General features: G+C 36.8%; 1 long non-coding RNA gene across 1 annotated transcript in view; it reads right to left on the bottom strand.

The window, feature by feature from the left end:
- Window positions 1-24,391, bottom strand: part of LOC102164080 — a 60,272-nt gene extending 35,881 nt beyond the window's left edge. Inside the window, exon 1 of the long non-coding RNA XR_297444.2 lies at window positions 24,143-24,391. This is a non-coding gene — a long non-coding RNA (uncharacterized LOC102164080). The remainder of the gene's footprint in view (window positions 1-24,142) is intronic.

Here is a 24,872-nt window from a genome sequence, read left to right as displayed (position 1 = left end):
TGTTTTCGTAAAAATAAAAGCTAAATTTAAGAAAGGAAATAAGGGGAGTTCCTGCTATGGCTCAGCAGTAACGAATCTGACTGGTATTCATGAGAAAGAGGGTTAAGGATCCAGCATTGCATGAGTTGTGGTGTAGGTCTCAGATGCAGCTCATATCCTGTGTTTCTGTGGCTGTGGTGTAGGCCAGTGGCTACAGCTCTGATTCAACCCCTAGTCTGGGAACTTCCATATGCTGCAGGTATGGCCGTGAAAAGAAAAAAAAAAAAAAAAAGAAAGGAAAAGAAAGGAAATAAAGGAAATAAGCTATCATCTAGATTCAAAATAGGTTAATTATAATTATTTTCGTCTGATGTTTCAAAAATTGGACTCCTCTAAATCTCGTGTGAATGGAAATTACTGGAAAATAAATTATTGATTTTTCAACATATTTCAGATATACCAAGATAACTTTTTCTCTGAATACTACAGATATTTTATTGAATAGACGTTTTCTTTTAAAAAATGTAAACAACTGCAATTCTATTTGTTCTGCTGCACTATAAAAAGCATAGCTTTTTTATTTCTTCAAGATAGAAGCTAAACAGAAAAACCCAAGGACCTTCATGTGGAAAGCCTCACTGCATCTGACTGGGACCCCTAAACTGTAGTCATGCTCTATTTCTGGAGCTTGACAATAGCTCTTCCTTCTGCTCCAAGAAACCAGACCTAGAAACCAGAATTACCCTGGGTTTACAGAGAGCCTCGGAGGCCCAGAGCAGACCAAAGTGAACATATGGTAGTTCGGTTGTCTTCTGTGACTAACAGTGGGTCTTCACAATTGCTGCTTTTTGGGGAAAAAAAAAAACCAAAAAAAACCTATATCCCTACTTCACACCATATATATACTTAAATAATTCCAGATTAAATAACTTTAAAAATATAATACATATAAATAGATGACTATATATAAATAGATGGTTTTCAGGTGGTAAATGCTTTCTTAAACGTGAGTCTAAATAAAATATATTTGGCAACACACAAAAAAGGGCAATAGAAATCCTTTTTAATAGAAAGGGATATTATCACAGAAAATAGGGGAAAAACAGGAAATATTCTAAAGAAGAAATATAGATGGTTAATAATATATGTATATAATCTACTTAAAGTCAAAATGAATTAAAATTGTGTTTTGTTTTGACTCTTTGCTGAAAGATAAAATGACTTATAAAAACCATCACCGTCAAACTTGTGAAAAAAATAGGCACTACTCTTTGAGAATGGTACTGTAACTCAGTGTGACTTTTCTGGAAGATAATTTTCATTATGTATCAAAACCCCTAAAATTATCCATATAAATTACCACTAGGAAATAACCAGAGATGAACTGAAAACAACCTAAATGTCTTATAATAAGAGAGTGCTTAAATAAATTGTCATAATCCAAATGATGAAACACTACCAGGCATTTTACATTATTTAGTAATAAGAGCATTAAATGAAATGAGAAAATTATCACGCTGTTACTGTTAAATGAAAAAAGAAAACCATAAAATGTTATGAATGGTACAGTCACTAAAATAATAAATAACAAAATATTATTTTAAAATATCACGCAGAAATAAAAGCTGGAAAGTTATAAACCAGTGCTATCAATGGTTATCCATCTCTAGACAGGGAGCTCACAAATGACTTTGTTCTCTTCCTTTAACTTAACAACATTTTGTTAATGAATTAATTAACTATAGTCCTTTTGTCCTTCCGTCTTTTTACGGCCACACCCTTGGCATATGGAGATTCCCAGGCTTGGGATCTAATTGGAGCTGTAGCCCCCCCCCCCCCCCCCCCCCCCCGCCTACGCCAGAGCCACAGCAATGCGGGATCCAAGCCATGTCTGCAACCTATACCACAACTCATGGCAACGCAGGATCCTTAACCCAGTGAGCAAGGCCAGAGATTGAACCCGCATCCTCATGGATGCTAGTCGGGTTCCTTGACCACTGAGCCATAATGGGAACTCCACATTTTGAAAGTCTCGAATTTACAGAAAAATTGTAAGTACTATGCAAAGAAATTTTGTTTTCCAAGCCATTTGAAAATCACTTGTCAATATGTCACCTCAGCACCCTAGAATACCTTAGGGTGTATTTCCTGCAAATGAGAACACTCTTATATGTAGCTGCAATAAAACAATCCAAATCACAAAAATAACATTGACACATTACTACCATCTAATCCTCAGCCCCATTTAATTTCCACTAAATGTCCCCAAAATACATATTGCAGCAAAATAAATCTAGTTTAGAATCACATGATGCATTTAGTTTTCATATCCCTTTAGTCTTCTCCGTTCTGGACTAGTTCTCAGTCTTTCCTTGACTTTCATGACCTTGCCAATTTTGAAATTTATGAGTCAGTAATTTTGTAGAGTGTCTCTCAACTGGTGTTTGGTACTTTTTCAAGATATGTTTCTGGTTAAGCATCTGTGCCAGGAATATCGAAAGTGATGAAGTGTTCCTATCAGATAGATCATGACTTTGGTTTGTCTGCATTGTTCACTTTGGTCACTTTATTAAATTTCTGTCTCCCAGTTTTCTCCACTGTAAAATTACTCTTTTCTCACTTGTAATTATGAAGTATTTTTGTAGGGAGATATTTTGGGACTATGTAAATATCCTATTCTTCATCAAACTTCAATTTTAAATTTACATTACTAAGGACTCATGGTTTCCTACTTACTTTGCTATAATTGATTAGTAATATTACTTATTCCCACACTCAGTTTGTCTCCTATTGAACAGTGGGGGCTTACTCAAGATGGTTTCTGTGTCTTTCTTTTCCCCTTCCTCCCTTCTTCATTCCTTCCTTCCTCCCTCCCTCTTTCTCCGCCCCCCCTTCTTTCCTTCCTTCCTTTTTTCCTTTTTTTCTTTCCTGGTTGGGGAGCATGCCCCCATCATTTGTTGAATACTTCTTTATTTTCTGTCACAACATATTCAGGGCTCATCTTTCATTTTCTTTGACCAAGTCCTCACATCAGTCATTTTCTTCCCAAGGAGCCCTAGTTCCTTTTAGTGGAGAATGGTATTTAAATAGCCAAGATCTTAGAGCTAGATGTGCTTATTGTTAATGGTGTGTCACTGTTCTCAGGCCGTCCCAATGTACAGAGGTGGGGAATATATGTGATTACAGGTAAACATACACCTGTATTTACTAGTATATCTATCTATAGCTATTGAAATCTTTGAGTTCACACGAATGCCTTCAATTCCAATCAAACATTACAGGGTTCTTTACAGTTTCCTTCCTTTTCATATTTGCAAACCCCTTTCCTGATACTGAGAAGCTTAGCTCCCATTATTCTTAATGTATTTACTTGTATGACTAAGGCCCCTATGTGTACCGGTATCCTGTCCCACTAGAGGTCTGAATCCCGGGGCAGCCCACCTCTACCCTGTCCCTCCTTACCCCACTGGTGCTCTGTACCACACGCTGAGCTGCCCATCCACAGGGATGCCCTCCCTACCTTGCTCAGGCTCTTGACCATCTGGGACAGTCCTCCTATGCAGATGCCCTCCTAATTTCTCTAAGACTCCAAGAGGATGGGGTATGGAGAGCTCATGCTTTGGTCTACTGCAGCTTCCCACACCCACACACAGATGCCTGCTCTGTCCCACCGAATGATTCTAAGATCCAATTGGTCAGGGAGGGGAAGGGAAAGAGGAAAAGAATGAGTATTAGAGTTTTTGTGATATTTTACAAGGTTATTACAGCAAACGTGTATTACTTTTATAATTTTTAAAGGGTGACTTTTGGGTAAATACATATATTTTAAAAAATAAATAGTTATAAAATACATACTACACACCAGGTCTTGTTCTTTTTTTTTTTTTTTTTCATTTGCTTTTAATGGCCACGCCTGTGGTGTATGGAAGTTCCCAGTACAGGGGTGGAACTGGAGCTGCAGCTGCTAGCCCATGCCACAACCATGGCAACACTGGATTCAAGCTGCATCTGCAGCCTACACCACCACTTGTGGCAATGCCAAATCCTTAACTCACTGAACAAGTCCAGGGATCTAACCCATATCCTTACACAGATGACATTGGGTCCTGAACTTGCTAAGCTACAACATGAACTCTTGGGTATATTTTTTATTTTAAAGATCAGATTCTGAAACATTAGACCAAGGATTAGCAAGCTTTATCTTTAAAAGGCCTAATATTAAACCTTTTCAGCTATGAGGGCTATATAGTATTGGTTTGCAACTACTCAACAGCACCATTGTATACAAAAAACAAATGGTCATAGCTATGTTCCAACAAGGTTTCATTTACAAACGCAGGTACCAGGCTGTATTTGGCCCTCAGATCATAGTTTGCCAACTCTTGTACATGTATGGAGAGTTCGGATGCAATAGGCCAAGATTCAGCCTGAGCATTCTCTTTCAATATCAGTGAGACTTTGGACAAGTAATTGACCTCTCTGAGCTTCGTCTAAGATTTTGTGAGGTTCTCAAGTGTTATCATATGTAAAATACAGTGTAAACAATAAGGTATTATATAATACTTACCTAGAAATGAGTTCTGAGAAGGTGAGGTAATGGAAAACTTTGTAAAGACCAAGCAAAAGAGTTTGGATTTTTTTTTCTTTCCTTTTTTTTTTTCTTCACTTTTTAGGGCCCCAACTGTGGCATATGGAAGTTCCCGGGGTCGAATTGCAGCTACAGCTGCCAGCCTATGCCACAGCCACAGCAACACAGGATCTGAGCCATGTCTGCAATCTACACCACAGCTCATGGCAATGCAGGATCCTTAACCCACTGAGTGAGGCCAGGGATTGAACCTGCTCATGGATCCTAGTCAGGTTTGTTAACTGCTGAGCCATGAAGGGAACTCCGAGTTTGGATTTTATAATAGCTAGTGGATATTTACTAGTATGAAAATGTAGTATGTATAAGATTAATCTAGAAATGATTCAGAGAATGAAAAAATGAACTTCAAGCTAAAAGATAAGAAAAGTATATAATAGGGCTTAGGAAGGATAACAGAAAAAAATTAGGTCCAATATAGACTCAGAAAGAGGAGGCAGTGGGTATTTATATAAATATACAAAAGAAAACAAATGGTGGGGAGGAGAAAGGAGAGGAAGAGGAGGAAGGGAAAGAGTAGGACTGAGAGAGACAGCAAGGAAAGAAAGGTTTTTGTTAGATCCATTTGCCTAGTGAATCCCCCAAATCGTTCTGTCAACAGGCCATATCCATTCACATTGAAATCTTAAATATACTTAGGCTTAAATTGAACATCACTTTTTTTTTTTTAAATCAAGGAAATGAAACAGGCAAGATTTGCCTAAGATGTCAAATAGCTACAGGTTTTGGTAAGAAATGTGTTTAATATGGTGTTGATGAAAAATAAACAGGTTTGTCTCTGTCTCTTGCTACATTATTTCCTAAGCTTTAGGAGAATTGACCAGTCTTGTGAATATTTTGTTGATACTTTACCCACTGCTTTTCTAACTTCATATTTTCACGAACTCCGAAAGTATTTAACATGTACTGCTCCCTGATATTAGCTTATTGGTGAGAAGCTGCTCAAAGTGAAAAGTTTGCCATTAACGTTTTTTTAGAGTAATACTGAAAACTGTCACAAAATTCCCACTGAACTTAAAACTGGGCTAGGAAATTTTGGCTTATTAAAGGAAGTCTCTTCTGGCAATGGTCTGATCTGGTTTTTAGTGTCAGCAAAGACATTAGTTACGGATCTCAAGCAAAATAATGGTCATAATGTGGCAGGATAACACTGAAAAAATAGTGTGTTCTTTCTTCTATAAGGCTATCTATCACTTTCTTCTATATGGCTATCACTTACCCTGGCTGGAGAAGTATGTATGGTTATCACCTATGCCTTGGGATTGTCAAAATAGATCCAGAACACCACAGAAAATCCTTTTTAGGCTTAAAAACAGTAAGTCCAGGTGTCAGGAAAAAAAAAAATGTAGAAAGTGGAGTTTCCATCATGGCGCAGTGGTTAAGGAATCTGACTAGGAACCATGAGGTGGTGGGTTCAGTCCCTGGCCTTGCTCAGTGAGTTAAGGATCCTGTGTTGCCATGAGCTGTGGTGTAGGTTACAGATGTGGCTTGGATCCTGAGTTGCTGTGGCTCTGGCGTAGGCCGGTGGCTACAGCTCCGATTCGACCCCTAGCCTGGGAACCTCCATATGCCGCGGGAGCGGCCCTAGGAAAGGCAAAAAGACAAAAAAAAAAAAAAAAGTAGAAAGTGAAAGCAGAAGATGCTTTTCCTGCTCCTAAGTTTCTAATCTTGGCTCAACTCCTTTTATAGGACATAGGATCTTATCTTATTCCTGCTCTATTATAAGCATTAAGCATAGTACCCAGCAATTATAGGTGCTCAGTAAATGAATGAATAATTATAGGACCTCAGGTAAGTCATTTGCTATTTCTGGATCCATGTTTAAATTTCTAAATAATATTCTCATTTAAATTTGATATGAAGAGATAAAATGTGCTCTTCACACTAAGTTGGGTGATGTTTATTTACTGTGATGATGGTGATGAATAGAAAGTGGTATTTTGATGTCCCTAGATTTCTCTGCACATTTTCCTTCCATCCAGGAAAAGCTGGGCCCTTTGTCTTTTCTGAGCAAGCAGATTTGAATCACTGTATAAAAATCTGGAGGCAAATATTTTTCTCTAATTTAAAGAAAGAGTGATGTTCGGGTCCCAAAATAATCCCAGACCCAACATTCTTCTAGATGGAGGAAAAAGGAGGGGTACAGAGGAGGAAGAGTTGAAACATTCATCTTTATGTGACAAAAGAGGTTGTTAAAGTTCTTTGGAAAAGGTAGGGACAAGAATGGTAATGCACTGGCTCCGGCACTTGCTTTGATGCTTGAGCATAACAAGGAGGAGAGCGCAAGTTACACAATTTCCAGCCCAATGCTATAGCTCTTTGTTGCTTATTTTACATACTTCCTCTTTAATAAAGTTCTAATTCAAGGGTCTATGTCAGATGGGGATGATTTGGAAACATTTTAGGGACCCAAGGCTTATCAAAGTACTTAAATGGCCACGGAATGATTAAAAGGAATGTGTGTGTTCAAATACAAATGAAAAATGATTTGAAGCTTGGGCACAAGGGATAGCAGATGGTAACTATTAATTATTAGCCTATTACCAAGGCTGCAGTCCAGTAAGAAAGAAGGTATTCTATGTCTGAATCATCATCATCATCTAACCCTTGTAATGCTTTGATTTCTTGTAAGAACAGTAAAGGAAGACATTTCCTCCCTCTGTGGATGCCAAGAGATCTCTCTGATGTTCAAGAGAGAAGAGTTGTGTGATGGAATAATATCACATTAAATTCCTGAACATATGTATGAAGGGCTCAAAGACAAAAAAGGGCCAGGGATATTATTACTAATGCACAGTTTTTGAGAAGTTATTCTGCATCTCTTGTTCTTAATTAGTGCAGTTCTACAAAACTGAGCGGACACATGGGGATTTGAGACCTCCCTCTCAGCCCTGTCTGCATTTAGGTAGCACATAATAAGCGTGTAGTCAGTTTGTGCCCTAGTCAAGCGGTTTTAATAAATCCTACAAGCATTTCAGATCTGAAGCCGGCAAGAGTGTGTGGGGGGTAATGCTAGACAAGAGTTGAGCCCAACTTTATGAATGAAGTGCCTACGTGTCATTAATATTTCAATAGGTCCTCTAACAAGGGTAATTGGGCCTCCAGGGAGCTTCTCCGAGTCTCCGAGTTAAATCTGCCAATGGTAAGGATGCTCAGTCCTTAAAGGCAAACGGAACCATTCCTGTTTCACCCTGAACCCAAGGGTCAAACAGGCCTAAGGGAAATAGTTTGGAACTGTCGTTTAACATTATCACCGACATGTACTGTATTTCCAAGCAGCCTGCAAAGGGAGCCAGTGGCATGCGTGCATGGCCCTGAGCTGCAGGGTGGTAGCATGTCACATGTCTGGTAACAGAAGGGGATAACCATCCCAGTACAAACTTGACATATATAAATTGATTACATAAGTGGGCAGTGGTGGTCCTTTCAAGTACACTCCTTTTGTTTGAGCTTTACAGTAAAATTACCAGCAGCAGTTTACAATTAAGGGGAATAATAATAACTGGATATGCTTTCATCTGCACATACAATTACAATGAACTGCATGCCTTAATAGGATTGTGAAAAATCTGCGTTTGACCCATACAAAAAAGTAAACATTCTTGTTCTGGATACTATATCATTATCACAACAAAGAGAAACTCCTGAAATCTGATGATTTAAACATCTGGAGAATGTTAATCACTTCAAAATGACGGATGTTTTTTATTTCAGCTTTTGACAGACACACTCCTTTCATAGATAGATGATTATTTACATAAATTACATCATCAATGTAAAAAAATCAGAATAACTTCAAAGGATAAAATGCTTAATTAAAAAGAGACTTGTATTTCTATTTTTCTCCCTTTCTCTGTGTTTTTCCTTTAAAGGAGGAGTAAAATACTCACTCACTTGACAAAGCACCAGTTCCTTTGAAAGTAGAATATGTAATTAAAAAATGATATTTTAAAAGTTCTTCATGTAGAAAACAATCACCTTTAAGAATGAATTGCTCTGTTTTTTGTGCCCCAAAACCTATTAATTGCTTTGGGTCCATTTATAACTTCTCAATTTTCCATTTTAGTGAAAATGACAGTTTGGAGTTCACCCCATCACTCCAGTGGATGAAACCAAACAGTTTAAAGCTCTGAGATTCACCCTCATTTCTCCTTCAGACTCCAAAGTAGCTTTAGAAGACAGAGTAGATGGTGAGAAAGACCTTTTTAAAGCAATCCAGCTTCAAACCGTTTCATTGTTGTTGGGAGTGGGGGGAAATTGGAATGGTCTGGAGGTGGGGAGAGGAATAAAATTCAAGAACAGCCCAAAGAGAAAGACAGGCAAACTCTGCTCCTCAGAGAGAGCAGCCCCAGGCTGCAGTGCCTGCGGTCCCTCAGGGCAGGCCTCTGACTGGCGGCGTGCTGCCTGATGCTGGTGGGTAGAGCTGGTGCAATTTGGCTGATCCACTACAATTTCCTCCTACACTCGGAGCTGATCTGCAGGCTGACCTTAGACAATTTGTCTTCTTTCAGGGAGAAATGTCACCCGAAAGGAAGCTATTAAGTCAAGAAGGTAATTCTCTCAGAACAGTCCACTGTATAAACAGAACTTGACCTCAGGTAATTTATTGCTGGTCCCTAACAAAGAGACTTAAGATATAGGCCTGATATAGTAGAGATCTGAATCTGTCAATAAAAAGGGCAAGCCAGAACCTCATAAGGTTTCTTTTGAGCGGTCATATTTAGAGTATAAGCCAGATTAATATATGTGTTTTTCAAACAAGAGTGATGTTTGGTAGTTCAGAAAAGTTTATTCATTAACAATAGAAGTTTGTGCTGGTATAATGAAGCCACTAATTATTTTGTTCTTTAATATACACTTATTAATTTTTATTAGGCTAACATCTAAACATGATATAAAGGTTGTATTTTCTTTAAAAATGGGTTGTATCTTAAAAGTTCTCATTTCAAGAAAAATTTTTTAACTATGTATGGTAGTAGATGTTAACTGGATTTTATTGATCATTTTGCAGTATATATAAATATTGACTCATTATGTTGTATACCTGGATGTAATGTTATGTCAATTATACCTCAGTAAAACTACCCCCCTCAACACACACTCAATGGGTTGGATTTAGTGCTCAAGATTCATGTATATCCCAGATTGCTAAGTAGCTGATTTTCTGTTTTAACAAAGAGTGGGAAATGAAAAATTGTTTCTTAATTGAGTGGAATGAATTGGGTTACTTAGAGTCTCAGAAAACAATCAATGAGACTCATGGTTCAGGATCTGAGAAGGTTAGGCTGTCTCTGCACAACATCCCCTGGACCCTCTTTCATAGATATTGGAGAAGCTTCTGAAAAAAGAGGAAAGAAAGGAAAAGGAGAAGAAAGCAGGTAAGGACAGGGAATAAGTGTATTAAGGAAAATGATTAACTCATATTTAAACTCTTTGCTTTATGGTTACTAAGCAAAATTACCCATTTCCTATGCCCAAATGAGAATTTTTGGCCTTTCTTATTACATCTCTAAATAACAGTCCCATAATTAAATGCTTGTCTTATACTTTCCCTTATAAGGTCTACATTTTCCACTCTAAGGTCTAGTTTCATCAGGAAAAGCCTTCCCTACCTGCAGCTCGCCATCCACAGCCCACTCTTCCTCAACTACCTCTTTTCTTCACAGGTCCCATCCAATTCACTAATCAGCTCTACCTGGGTCTGCAGCCTGGAGACCACCCACGGCCTACAAGCGGAAAAGTGTTGAAAAGCTGTCAGCTACAGCTAACACAAAGTCCACCAGGTTAGAGTCCAATGCTGTGAACATTTTTTCTGAAAACTTTCCACAGAATACTGCCCAGTGTTGACATTTTAGATCTAAAAGTAGCAACTCATACTTTCTTTCTTGACTGGCACTAACTTTCAAAGTGACAGGTACAAAATCCTGGAACTCTCTGAAATCTCTGTTTATCTAGAATATAAAATGGAGCTCACACCACTATTGAGCTCCCTGGACAAACTGCAATGCCTCTCTTGAATGGATGAAGTGCTTTGAGATCCACACAGGAAAATTCTAACAGAGGAATTGGAGAGTATAATGATGTTTTTCTAAATTGAAAGTGACAACCAGTATTTAGTGGGGGAATCAAGAAGATAGAATTGAGAGCAGGAAGCCTTATATTCATTACAACAGATGGTTTAGTTTTCACTGAATGATGAGGAAGAAGCTGAGTGAATGAACAGCGGTATGTCCTTAAAAGATTCAGCAGCCATCCAATTACATAGAAACAATCTAGCAATCACTAAAGACTTGGACTGGTCTGTATTATACAAAATAAAGCATCCCTACTGAGTTTGACTTCTGTTGCTTGAAGCCATAAGACATAATGTTCCATTCTTAAGTAACACTGGCATGGTTACTATTGGCATGTATTTATAAGAAATAAGATTTTGTTCAAACTCCTAGTACAAAATAAGTCACATAGCAAATCTGTAATAAATGCTTGTTGAAAAAGTAGTGAATGATTTTCAGTTCAAGGAGTTGCTTTCTTTTACTGCTTGATCTTTCTCTCATCTCTTGCCCATTGCCACTTTTCTTTCCTTTATTAAAAAATTATGAAACATTTCATATGAAATATAAAACATGCAGGAGAGTACAGAACATAATAGAACAGACCTCTGTTTTCCACCACCAAGAGTGAGTAGATGTTAACATTTTTCAATACATGCTTGAAACCTCCCTATTTCATAGTCACAACATGTTATATAGATATATATTCTCATCCCTTCATCCTTTTACCCTCACCCCTCCCTGGAGGTAAAAGCTTATCTGAGATTGTTTTGTATCATTTGTGTGCAAATGTTTGTACTTTCACTACATAAGTAGGTGTTCCTGAACACTATGTACTGGCTTTTCATTTAACAATTTTCATACACGTCATTACGCTGTATTTATCCTTTTGCATCTTTCTAATTAACATTTTCCAAAGATTTATTCATACTGATACACGTAGATTTAGTTCATTCAATTTAACAGGATTCCTTTATGTGCACTTAACCCATTCCTGCACGAGGGGCCAGTCCGAGTCCTCAGTAACTGCTAAACTGACCCTGCACAGTGGGTGGCAGGTTGCTTTTCTAATAATGGATTTTTATTAATATACCTATGTTTGAGAGTTCACAAAAAAGTGCCTCCTGATGGCACATTTAGTTTTGTTTTTTACTCTTACAATACTGAAATGAACATTTTCATACCTCTGTGGCCTTGAGCCACAGAGAGTTTTCTTGGAGGAGAAATCTGGGAGTCACATTGCTGGATCCTATGGAATGATCATCTTAAATTTTCTTGGATATCACCAAATTGCTCTCTAAAATGGCTGTAACAATTTACAGCACCATCAGCAATAAATAAGAATTGCTGTTTCTTTACATCAGCACTAACCTTTGATGTCATCCCACTAATTTTGTCAATTAATGATTGTGAAATTATCTCACTGAGGTTTGATTTTAATTTCCCTGGCTACTAATGGTTTTGAGAATATTTTTATATTTTTTATACTGTTTACACTTCTTTTGTGAATTGTCTGTTCATATCCTTTACCCATTTCCTTTTTTCTTTTTTTCTTCTTTCTGGTTTTTAAGGTATAGATTGCACAATATGTCCCTGTCTGATCAGTCTTTTCACTTTATTTATGATGTCCTTCTCAGGAAAATTGACTTCATTTTAAAGTGCTCAAATTTATTGATCTTTTCTTTTATGGTTTTTGCTTTTTGTACCCTGTTAAAGAAATGCTTCTTTTTAAAAATGCCATACTCTCTCATTATTCTGTAACGTCTTCTTTTAAAAGATTTACACTTTCTCCTTTTATATTCTTTTAAAATTTTATTTCTGCATAAAATATGAGAATTTGTTTTTAGCTTATCCCTCTGCAAAGTACTGGGTAACTTACATTTCACCCTATTATTTGCAAGTCTCCTTTTTCATAAAAGGTCTAATGCTGCTATGAAAAGCTAAAGTCTAAGCTTCTAAATCATACATGGTTCTCTTTTTAGGACTTTATCCTTATAGATTTATACCAATACCACACTGTCTCATATGATACAATTCTAAATTTGATAAGTGGTGTGGTAGGCAGGAAAATGGCTCCTCAAAGAAGTTCATATCCTAATCCCTGGAACCTATAAATATGTTTCCTTGTATGGCAAAAGGAACTTGACATATATGATTAAACTAAGGACATTGATATGGGAAGATTATCCTGGATTATCTAAGTGGGCCCAATCTAATCCACAAATCCTTAAAGGGGACAACCTTTACCCACTGAGCTCAAAGCGAGAGGGAGATGGTGACTCCTCTATACTCTCCAGAAATGGATATCATCCTGCTGATCCCTTGATTTAAGTCCAGTGATAACTGGGTTGGTTCTAATCTGCAGAAGTGTAAGAAAATAAATTTGAGTTATTTCACTAATTTTGTGGCAATATAGCAGCCATAGAAAATGAATACATGTGTAAAAACAATTCTTTCTACTGTTTTCCTTTTTTAAAGCTTATTTTGGTTATTCTTGGCCCTTCACTCTTCTATTTAAATTTTTAAAAGAATTTATCAAATTGTGTGGAAAATGAAATTTTGGAAAAAATTGTTTAAAATTCCAGCCATTTTAGCAAGAATTGCCATTTTCATGCCTGTCCATAAACACAGTATGGTGTTAATTTTATGTCAAATTGACTAAGCCACAGAACCACGTATCTGGTCAAACTTTATTCCGAGTGTTTCTGTGAGGGTACTTTTGCATGAGATTACATTTAAATTGGCAGACAGAGCAAAGCAGATTGCTCCCCTCTAGGATGGATGGGCCTCATCCAATCATTTGAAGGCCTGAATAGAATAAAAAGTCTGACCCTTCCCTGAGTAAGAAAGAATTCTTTCCTGCCTGACTGCCTGCAAACTGGGACATCAATTTTTTTTTTTTTTTTCCTGCCCTCAGACTCGAACTGATACATTGGCTCTTCCTGGGTTTCTACTCGCCAACCTTTGGACTAGAACACTACCATCAGCTCTCCTGGGTTTCCAGCTTGCCAACTCACTCCGCATATCTTGGGATTTGCCCTCTTCCATAATCATGGAGCCAATTCCTTATAATATATATTTATGTGTATATATATCCTATTGATTCTGTTTCTCTGGAGAACAGTGACTGACACATATGGCATAGTCCTCTAATTATTTGGGTCATCTTTTCTAATTTTTCTCTGTATAAGTCTTTCCCTTACGTCTTTTGTTAGATTTATGCTTGAGTACTATATAGATTTTATTGGTATCATAAATACTACCTTTTTATAATTTCATTTTATAGTTTGATGCTTGAGTATAATAGATGTTACATAAATGAATTTTGAAGACTCATCTTGTTTCTAGCAATAACTTAGCTCTGCTACTTTTTCTAATATCTTGTCAGTTCTCTAACACTTTTTTTCATGGATATTCTATAGAGACTATTACACTAGCAAAATCTAACCATTTTATTTCTATTTTCTAATCCTTATGCATTCTTCCTCAGTGTTGTAAAGTGTTGGTAGTATGTGTATTTGTGAAAGTAGTCTAAATGCAGTAATAAACAAATGAAACATTTCAGTGCATTGCTAAAACTGGATTCTCATGTGAGTGACCAGGGGAACTTTGCTTCATATAGTTAGTCCCAAACCCAAGTGCCTTTCACCATACAGCTCAGTTATCTTCTAGAAGCTCATTCTCCCCAACATTTAGCTACATAGAGAGAGAGAGAAAGCCTAAAGAATTGTATGGAAGTTTCTTATAGCCCAGGTCTTGAAGTGGTATACATCACTTTTTCTCACATGAAATGTCACATGATTCCCCCTAACTGCAGAGAAGACTAAGAGAAATGTGCTATGTGCCCTGGAAAAAAAGAGAACTGGATTGGTAAACACATAGCAGTCATTAGCAGTATCCCAGTTTTCTTTGGATAGCTATTCAGAATTAGAACTGATGGGCTAAAGTATATGCACGCTTTTATGGTTTCATATTACTTTTAAGCTTTATTTTTGCACACAGTGTGATCTGAGGATATTGATACAATTTCAAATTGCCCTCAGAAGCTTTGTAGCAGTATACAATTAGGACTTATTAAAAAAATTAATCTAACTCTAAGACTGCCTTCTTTCATGAAGTTATGGCAGCAATCTAGTATTTTTTCTATCTAAAAACAAACTTTTAAGAGTGCATTGTTCAGGGACTGTTAAGGAAGCCATCTCTAGGGGAAAAAAAAAAGAAATGCATTATCTTTCCCATCCCATTTGAGGCATCTTTATCATCCTTAAATCAAGTAACTAAAAATGGTGGGGAGGAAAATTCATGAAAGAACATTATGAAGGCTGTCAGTATATAATGATACTCTTTTGTATACTAATCTAATATCCTTTGAAATCGCTAAATTCATTTATTAGTTCTAACAACTGCTCTTTAGATTTCCAAGGCTTTTCTACAGAAATAACACATCAACTGCAAATAAGAAGTTTCATGTCTTCCTTTCTGATCTTTATGTCTTTTCAATCTTTTTTTTTTTTGACTTATTGCAAAGCTAGTGTCTCCAGTACAGTGTTGAAAAGAAGTGCTGAAAGTAGGCATCCTTATATGTTTACAGTTTCAAGGGGGGAAATGCCCTGTATCAGTTTAAGGAAGTTTACTACTATTCCTATTTTGGCAATGTTATGTAGGACTGGAGTTAGTAGGTCTTTAAATGTTTGAAAGAATTCTCCAGTGAAAACAATTAGGCCTGGAATTTTCTTTGGGGGAAGGATTTTGATAACAAATTCGATTTTTAAAATAAATATAGCAAAAAGACAAAAAAAATAAAATAAAATAAATATAATTCCATTCAAATATTTTTGTCAATATTATTGTGGATTATTCAAGAACATTTTATTTAAGTGATCAAATCTGTTGCAATAAAGTATTCATAGCACTCTTTTAATGTCTGAAAGATTTATGGTAATAATTCCATTTTCATTCCTAATGTTGATAAATTGTGCTCACTTTTAATCATTTTATTTGATTATTTTAGATAGAGGGTTGTCAATGTTGATCTTGTCAAAGAATCATGTTTTAGGTCAGTATTTTCTATTGTCCATTTTCATTTTGTTGACTGTTTTTCTTTATTGCTTCCTTCATTCTATTCTTTTGTCTAACTTTATTGATCTTTGACTTCTTACAGGGGGACTTTAGGTCACCCATTTTAGATATTATTTTTCTTTTGAATAAATTATATTGGAGTATAGTTGACTTACAAAGTGTTAGTTTCAGGTGTACAGCAATTAAGTCAGTTATACGCATATACATTGCTTTTCAGATTCTCTTCCCATATAGTTTATTACACAGTATTGGGTAGATTCCCCTGTGCTAATCAATAGGTCCTTCTTACTCACCTATTTTCTATATAGTAATGTGTATTTGTCAATTCCAACCTCCTAATTTATCCCTCTCCCTCCCCCATGTTTCCCCTTTGGTAACCATAATTTTGGTCTGTTTCTGTTTTCTGAGTTCATTTTTATTATACTTCACATATTAGTGATCTCACATGATATTTGTCTTTGTCTGACTTACTTCACTTAGTATGATAATCTCTAGGTCCATCCATGTTGCTGCAAATGGCATTTTTTGTTCCTTTTTATGGTTGAGCAATATTTCATTGTATATATGTACTGCATCTTCTTTATCCAGGCCTCTGCTATGGACATTTAGTTTGCATCCATGTCTTGACTATTGTAATGAACATTACATTACTGCAATGAACATTGAGGTGCATGTATCTCTTCAAATTATGGTTTTCTTCAGATAGATGCCCAAGGTAGTTCTATTTTCAGCTTTTAAAAGAATCTCCATACTGTTTTCCCTAGTGATTGTGCCGATTTACATTCCCATCAACGGTGGAGGAGCGTTCCCTTTTCTCCACACCCTCTCCAGCATTTATTGTTTGTAGAATTTTTGATGATGGCCATTCTGACTGCTGTGAGGTGGTTCCTCATTGTAGTTCTGATTTTCATTTCTCTAATTCTTAGCAATATTATATATCTTTTCATGTGCTTTTGGCCATCTGTCTGTCTTCTGATGGAGAAATGTCTGTTTAGATCTTCCGATCATTATTTATTTATTTATTTATGGTATGAAGTTGTATGAGATGTTCGTATATTTTGGAGATTAACTCCTTGTTGGTCATGTCATTTGCAAAAATTTTCTCACACTCCGTGGATTGTCTTTTCATTTCATTTTGTTTATGGGTTTTTTTGTCCTGTGCAAAAGCTTTTAAGCTTAATTAGGTTACATTTGTTTATCTTTGCTTTAATTTTCATTACTCTAGGAGGTGGGTCAAAAAAGACATTGCTGCAGGAGTTCCCATTGTAGCTCAGTGGGTTAATAACCTGACTTGTCTCTGTGAGGGTTCGAGTTTGATCCCTGGTCTTTCTCAGTAGGTTAAGGATCTGGTGTTGCTATAAGCTGCAGCATAGTTTGTAGATGCAGCTGGCATCTGGTGTTGCTGGGGCTGTGGTGTAGGCTGGCAGCTGCAGATCTGATTCGACCCCTAGCCTAGGAACTTCCGTATGCCACAGGTACAGCCATAAAAAGAAAAAAATATATATATTGTGGCAATTTACATCATCGAGTGTTCTACCTATGTTTTCCTCTAAGAGTTTTATGGTATCCAGTCTATGTTTTGTTAATCCATTTTGAATTTATTTTAGTGTGTGGTGTTAGAAAGTGTTCTCATTTCATTTTTTACATGTAGCTGTTCAGTTTTCCCAGCACCACTTCTTAAAAGACTATCCTGCTTGTATGTTCTTGCCTCCTTTGTCATAGATTAATTGACCATAGGTGTGTTGGTTTATTTCTGGGACTTCCATGCAGTTCCATAAATCCATATTTCTGTTTTTGGGTCAGTACCATACTGTTTTGATAACTGTAGCTTTACAGGCAAGTCTGAAGTCTGGGAGTCTGATTCCTCCAGCTCTGTTTTCGTTTCTCAAGATTGCTTTGGCTATTTGGGGTCTTTTGTTTTTCCATACATATTTAAACAATTTTTGTTCTAGGGAGTTCCCATTGTGGCTCAGCAGTAATTGACCCATTTAGTATCCATGGAGATGTGGGTTCAATCCCTGGCCTTGCTCAGTGGGTTAACTATCTGGTGTTGACATGAGCTGTGGTGTAGGTCACAGACGTGGCTTGAATCCTGCATTGCTGTGGTGTAGGCTTGCAGCTGTAGCTCCAATTTGACCCCTAGCCTGAGAACCTCCATATGCCACCAGTAGGGTGCTAAAAAGCAAAATAAATAAATAAATAAATTATATATATATATATATATATATTTTTTTTTTTTTTGCTCTAGTTCTATGAAAAGTGAAAACACTATTGGTAGTTTGATAGGAATTGCTCTGAATCTGTAGATTGCCTTAGTCAGTAGAGTCATTTTGACAATGTTGATTATTGCAATAGAGAGCATGGCATATCTTTCCATCTGTTTGTGTCATCTTCAGTTTCCTTCATTAGTGTCTTATAGTTTTCAGACTATAAGTCTTTTGCCTCCTTAGGTAGGTTTATTCCTAGGTATTTTATTTTCTTGAATGAGATGGTAAATGGGATTATTTCCTTAATTTCTCTTTCTGAGCCTTCATTTTTAGCATATAGGAATGCAAGAGATTTATGTGAATTTATTCTGTATCCTGCAACTTTACCAAATTCATTGATGAGCTCTAGCAGTTTTCTGGTGGTATAATTAGAATTTTCTACATATAGTATCATGTTGTCTGCAAACAATGACAGTTTTACTTCTTTTCCAATATGGATTCCTTTTATTATTTTATATCTTCTTCTCTGATTGCCAGGGCTAGGACTTCTAAAATTATGTAGAATGAAAGTGGTGAGAGTAGACAGCCTTGTCTTGTTCCTGATCTTAGTGGGAAAGCCTTTAGCTTTTTTTTTTGTTTTTTTTTTTTTTTTTTGGTCCTTTTGTCTTTTCTAGGGTCATACCCACAGCAGTGGAGGTTCCCAGGCCGGGGTCCAATCGGAGCTAGAGCTGATGGCCTACACCACAGCCACAGTAACACGGGATCTGAACCACATCTGCAACCCACATCACAGCTCATGGCAATGCCAGATCCTTAACCCACTGAGTGAGGCCAGGGATCAAAGCCATAACCTCATGGTCCTAGTTGGATTCATTTCTGCTGCGCCATGATGGGAACTCCTCCTCTTTGATCTTTATGATTTCCTTCCTTCTGCTGACTTTAGGTTTTGCTTGTTCTTCTTTTTCTAATTCATTTAGGTTGTGGGCTAAGTTGTCGATTTGAGATTTTTCTTCTTTTTTGAGGAAGGCCTGTATTGCTATGACCTTCCCTCTGAGCACTGCTTTTGCTGTATCCCATAGATTTTGAGTGGTTGTGTCATTATCATTTGTCTTGAGGTATTTTTTTAATTTCCTTCTTGATTTCCTCATTGACCCATGGTTTTTTAATAGCATGTTGTTTAGTCTCCATGTAGTAGGTTTTTTTCTCACTTTTCCTGTGGTTGATTTCTAGTTTCATGCCCAATTGTAAGATTTATTTCTATACTCTGGATATGAGTATGTTGTCAGAGATATGAATTCTTAATATTTTCTTCAAGTCAATTACTTTCATTTTCTTAATATTTTAGAACAGAAGACTATTTCATCAAATTTTTATGATTTGTGCTATTTTTGTTCTATAAGGAATCCAAATTCATGAAATTTTTTTTCTATTTTTTTGAGAAGGTTTACAGTTTTAGCTTTAATGTTTAGATCTCTGATCCATTTAGAGTTCATTTTAAAATATGATATGAAGTAAGGATTGAGATTCAATCAGTTTTCCCTATATATTAAGCTTTTCCTGAATAATTTGTTGAAAACACATTTCTTTCCTCATTTAATTATTTTGCCAATGTATAGAAAAATCAGTTGACTGGAGGTTTTTTTCTGGATTCTCTATTCTGTTCTATTGATCTATGTTTTCACCCTTATGCCAATACCACAGTCTTTTGACTGCAGTATAGTATGTTTTGAGATCAAATAATATCGGTGCTCCTAATTATATTCTTATTTAAGACTATTTTATATATTTAGGTTACTTGCATTTACATATAGATTTAAAAGATTTGCTAGGATTTTGATTGGGATTGCTTTGACTCTATAGATAAATTTGGGGAGAAGTGACAATAATATTGAGTTTTCTTTTTTTTTTTCTTTCTTTTTTTTTTTTTTTTGTCTTTTTGCCATTTCTTGGGCCACTCCTGCAGCACATGGAGGTTCCCAGGCTAGGGGTCAAATTGGAGCTGTAGCCACCAGTCTTCGCCTGAGCCACAGCAATGCGGGATCCGAGCTGCACCTGCAACCTACACCACAGCTCACGGCAATGCTGGGTCCTTAACCCACTAAGCAAGGCCAGGGATTGATCCCACAATCTCTTGGTTCCTAGTCGGATTTGTTAACCACTGAGCCGTGACGGGAACTCCAATATAGAGTTTTCTAGTTCATAAAAATGGCAGAACTTTAAATTGGTTTAGGTCTTCTTCAATTTCATGATGTTTGCTAGTTTCCAGTTTATAGGGCTTGCACTTTTTAGAAAAATACATCTCTAAATCTTATTTTTTTTTAATTTTTTTTTTGTCTTTTTTGTCTTTTTTTTGTTGTTGTTGTTGCTATTTCTTGGGCCGCTCCTGCGGCATATGGAGGTTCCCAGGCTAGGGGTCCAATCGGAGCTGCAGCCACCGGCCTACGCCAGAGCCACAGCAACTCGGGATCCGAGCCACGTCTGCAACCTACACCACAGCTCACGGCAACGCCGGATCGTTAACCCACTGAGCAAGGGCAGGGACTGAACCCGCAACCTCATGGTTCCTAGTCGGATTCGTTAACCACTGCGCCACGACGGGAACTCCTAAATCTTATTTTTAATGCAATTGTACCTGGTATTTTTTTCATTTTTTATTTTTAAAAAAAATTTTTATGGAATCAGGCTAGGAATCAAATTGGAGCTGCAGGGAGTTCCCATTGTGGGTCAGTGGGTTATGAACCTGACTAGTATCCATGAGGATGTGGGTGTGATCCCTGGCCTTGCTCAGTAGGCTAAGGATCCAGTGTTGCCCTGAGCTGTGGTATAGGCCTGCAGCTGCAGCCCCAATTCAACCCCTAGCCTGGGAACTTCCATGTGCTTCAGGTATGGCCCTAAAAAAGGAAAAAAAAAAAAAAAAAATCCAAGCCACATCTGTGACCTATGCCAAAGTTTGCAGCAATGCAAAATCCTTAATCCACTGAGTGAGGCTAGGGACCACAAGCTCAAGGACATTATGCTGGATTCTTAACCCACTGAGCCACAATGAGAACTCCCTCATTTTTCAAATTTTAATTTCCAATTGTTTCATTCTCGAATATAGGAATGCAATTGGTTTCTGTATATTGACTTTGTATCCTGTGATCTTGCTAAATTCATTTATAAGTTCTAATAGCTTTTCCTTAGTTTTAGGATTTTTTGTGTGCCCAATCATGGTGTCCACCAATAAGACAGTTTTCTTTCTTTCTTTTCAATCTGCATGTTTTTTGTTTCTTTTACTTAGCATACTAGGAAACTCTAATACTATGCTGAAGAGAATCTTGGAGGAAAACATTCAGTCTTTCACTCTTAAGTATGATATTACCTATAGATTTTCTGAAAAAATACACTTTTTCAAACTTAGGAAGTTCCTTCTGTCCCTAATTTGAAGAGAATTTCTCTCTTTTTTTTTTAGCCAAACACAGGAATTGGATTTAGTCAAACTTTTCTTCTGTATCTATTAAAATAATGTATTTTTCTTTTTTAATTCAATTAATATGATGAATTACGTGAATTGATTTTTCAAATGTTAAACCAACTTTGCATAATTGTGATTAAATCCACTCAGTCATGATATAGTATCTTTCTATGTGTTGCTTTTTTGTTGTTGGCTAATACTTGGTTAAGAAATTCTGAATCTCTGTTCACAGGGGATATTGCTTTATATTTTTCTTCTAACATATTTGCCTGCTTTTGGAGATATGGTATTATGGGCCTCATAAAATGAATTGAGAGATATTTTCTCCTCTTTAGTTTTCTGAGATTTTGTGTAGGACTGATATTATTTCTTCTCTAAATATCTGATAGTGAGGTACGGTTTTTAACAGATGTCAGGCACTAATATGATGAAACACACACTATATAAACATATAAATGAAAAACAGTGTTCCAATTATATGATAGTAAGCATTTTTATATCTCCCACTATCTTAAAATAATGTATATTCTCATCAGATATTTTCTTGGGTCAGCATACAACTTATTCTGATTTCTCCTAGAATAAGGGGAGGCTAGTCCACTAAAAATGGATACCTTCAAAGAATTACTTAGAGAGGAAGAAAAGGAAAAGCAAAAGATTTTACATTTACTATTTTGTGAACCTATATATATACTTATTTTTATGTACCATTCAAAATAAGTTCAGGTCTAAGAGGGAAGGACAGTTTAGTGAAATTGTCCAAAACCTACCTTCTCATCATGCCTCCTACTTTAAATATATCAAACCTAAGTAAACTAAAAGATTATCATTTAGCTATCACCATTAATAATAAAACAAAACGAAGGATGGAAAAAAGGATAAATATATGATCAATACTTCTTATAGATGATTCTTTATGTTTTATACAGAGAATGAAAATGCATATAAAAAATTAACTCGGTTATATATTTTAGGACATTATTCAAAGAGAGAAATATTTATCATTATAGTTTAATATGACTTTCTATGTCATAATTTAATACTTTTATTGCTAATTTTTTAAGTTAAACATTGAATTTTTAACAAATTATGTCCAAATAATTAAGGCTGTGTTTAATGGAGAATGTTTGCGGGGGATAGTATATTATTGAAGGATGTTTTAAAATTTCAAACAAAAGGAACCCTGGCTATTATTAACTGCCTTACTCTCTTCACTTCCTAATATCTACAAGTAAATAAAAATTACTTGCAGGTGTTTTTGGAGAAGTGAGGCATGTAACTTTTATTTAAAAAAATGGAGGAATAATAAACCCAACTTCAAAGCCCCTGTCAAAATTGAATCTTCTAGTCAGCTTCAGATAATTTGCTTGAAGGGAAATGAGGTGCTGATTTTCAGAGCTTTAGTGCTGGCAAATGCTTGGATGGCAAATTTCTTATAGAAAACTCACATCCAATTTATGTTCAGTGTCCTGCCCCTTACAATACAGTGGGGCCCTACTTCATTAAAACACATATTTCGTGAAAATAGTTGGTCCAGCTGCTCTAGGAAACAAATACTGTATTATAAAACAGTGTACCTTGAGTGCTTTGGTTGTCATTCATTAACATAGTTTCCAGTGAGAGTGACATTTTCAACTAATACAGAGTTCAAAGCAGAACTATACGAAATCCCCTTCCTTTTCTGCACCTGGTTTCCCCTCCCCCTTCCCTGCCAGCCCCTCCACAGTGGAGGCCCAGGCCTGGTTACTGTCACTAGCCAGGCTACAGCCTCAAATCCTAAGCCTGTGTTCTGGTTTCCCTCTGGGTCTTACTAGAGGTTTATCGACAAAACACAGGCTCCTCATGATCTATTTGAAAAGCCCTCTGCATTTGACAGGAAGATATGATCATCCTTCAGTAGTGAATACAGTGCTGTGTGTTGTCATTATGGAGAAAATGTTCTACAAGTGTGTATATGGAGGGAAGTGAACTAGGGGTGGGATGTTTTCACTCTACTAGTGAAACAACCTCCTCTCTGCCAAAACCCTAAGATCTAGTCCCCTTTAGGAAACTCTCCCTAGGTTTTACTTTGGAAGCCATCTGCTCTCTCCATAAGTATTGGCTCCCCAGGGTAATCCTGGCCTCTCAAAGTCTCAGCCTCACGTCCAGGGGAATTCCATACACAAGGCAGGCAAAACTTGGCTTGTGCTTCTTGGAAAGAAGATTTTGCGGATCCAGCACTTTGCATGTGTTTATCCTTTGGGCCAGAGATAAAACTAAGCTTTCTAATTATGCAAACAAATACCAAATATTCATTCTCTCTCCTTTTCCCCACCCCTTCTTCTTCTATTTTTTTTTTAAAGAAAGTCATTATCATATAGTGTAAATAATACCTGAATTTCAGTTTCAGTTCTTCCAGTTAATTACCATAAGACCTAGTACAAGCTGTATTTAAATCTGGATATTGCATGAGCTGGACCCAATAGAATACAAGCAGATAAACAAAACGATGCAAAAAGCAAATAAAATGACTATTATTTTTCACTGCTGACCCTTCAAACTTACTTTGTGGGCTATTTCTCCCTTACCACTACGATGAGATCTTGGCAGGAAATTTCAAGTATGTTCAGATACGCAAGTATTCTAGTTATTTTTATGCATATTTAGAGTCTCATTACAGGACTAAAAATGTCATAATCACTGTTCCTTATTCTTATCACCTCTACCACCCCTTAGCTTATCCTCCTACCTGAGCTTGGTATTACTTTAGCCCTGGAGTCCAGAATGGGCAAAGAACACTCTTGACTTCTCTCTTTTCGCCACATTTTTCCTCTTCTCACTGTTGTCAGGTCTTCTCTGCATCCATCAGGCTTGGAGATAGGGTAATGAGGAAGGACAAGGAAGCAGCAGGATAGATCTCACTTGAGAGGCATGGAATAATCTGTGATAGAACCGTCTCAGGGTGGCAGTGTCCCAAAGTTAATTCTTTCTCTTCTGGGATGCCTTGGTGAATTTCTCAATGATATCACACTGGATCTTTCCAATCTCAACGTTCTTCTTTTTTGGCCACGCCTGCATTATGCAGAAGTTCCCAGGCCAGGGATAGAAACTGTGGCACAGCTGTAACCAGAGCCACAGCAGTAACAAAGCTGGATCCTTAACTGGCTGTGCCACAGGAGAACTCTCCCAATTTCAACTTTCTTGACCCTTACTTATCACTTGCTGGCTGCTTCAAATTCTTCCCTCAGCTTTCATGCATGTAGAAGTAATATCTCTCATTAGCATCACAGTTTCTTGGGGAAGGGAGTGGAATTCAAAGTAGCTCCATATTGCCTCTCTCTTATGTGGCCTACATCTGATCCACAAGAAAACTCAAATACCCTTGTCCTACCATGTAACAGAAGAGAGTTTTATTCTCAAGGTGGTCCTCTTTCTCTCGGTTCCCCCGCTTTGGGCCAAACTGTCTCCAGCTTCTCTTG

This window comes from Sus scrofa, chromosome 6 (genome assembly GCF_000003025.6).
Source record: "Sus scrofa isolate TJ Tabasco breed Duroc chromosome 6, Sscrofa11.1, whole genome shotgun sequence".
Classification (NCBI taxonomy): Eukaryota; Metazoa; Chordata; class Mammalia; order Artiodactyla; family Suidae; genus Sus; species Sus scrofa.
This window is presented reverse-complemented; position numbering and strand designations above follow the sequence as displayed.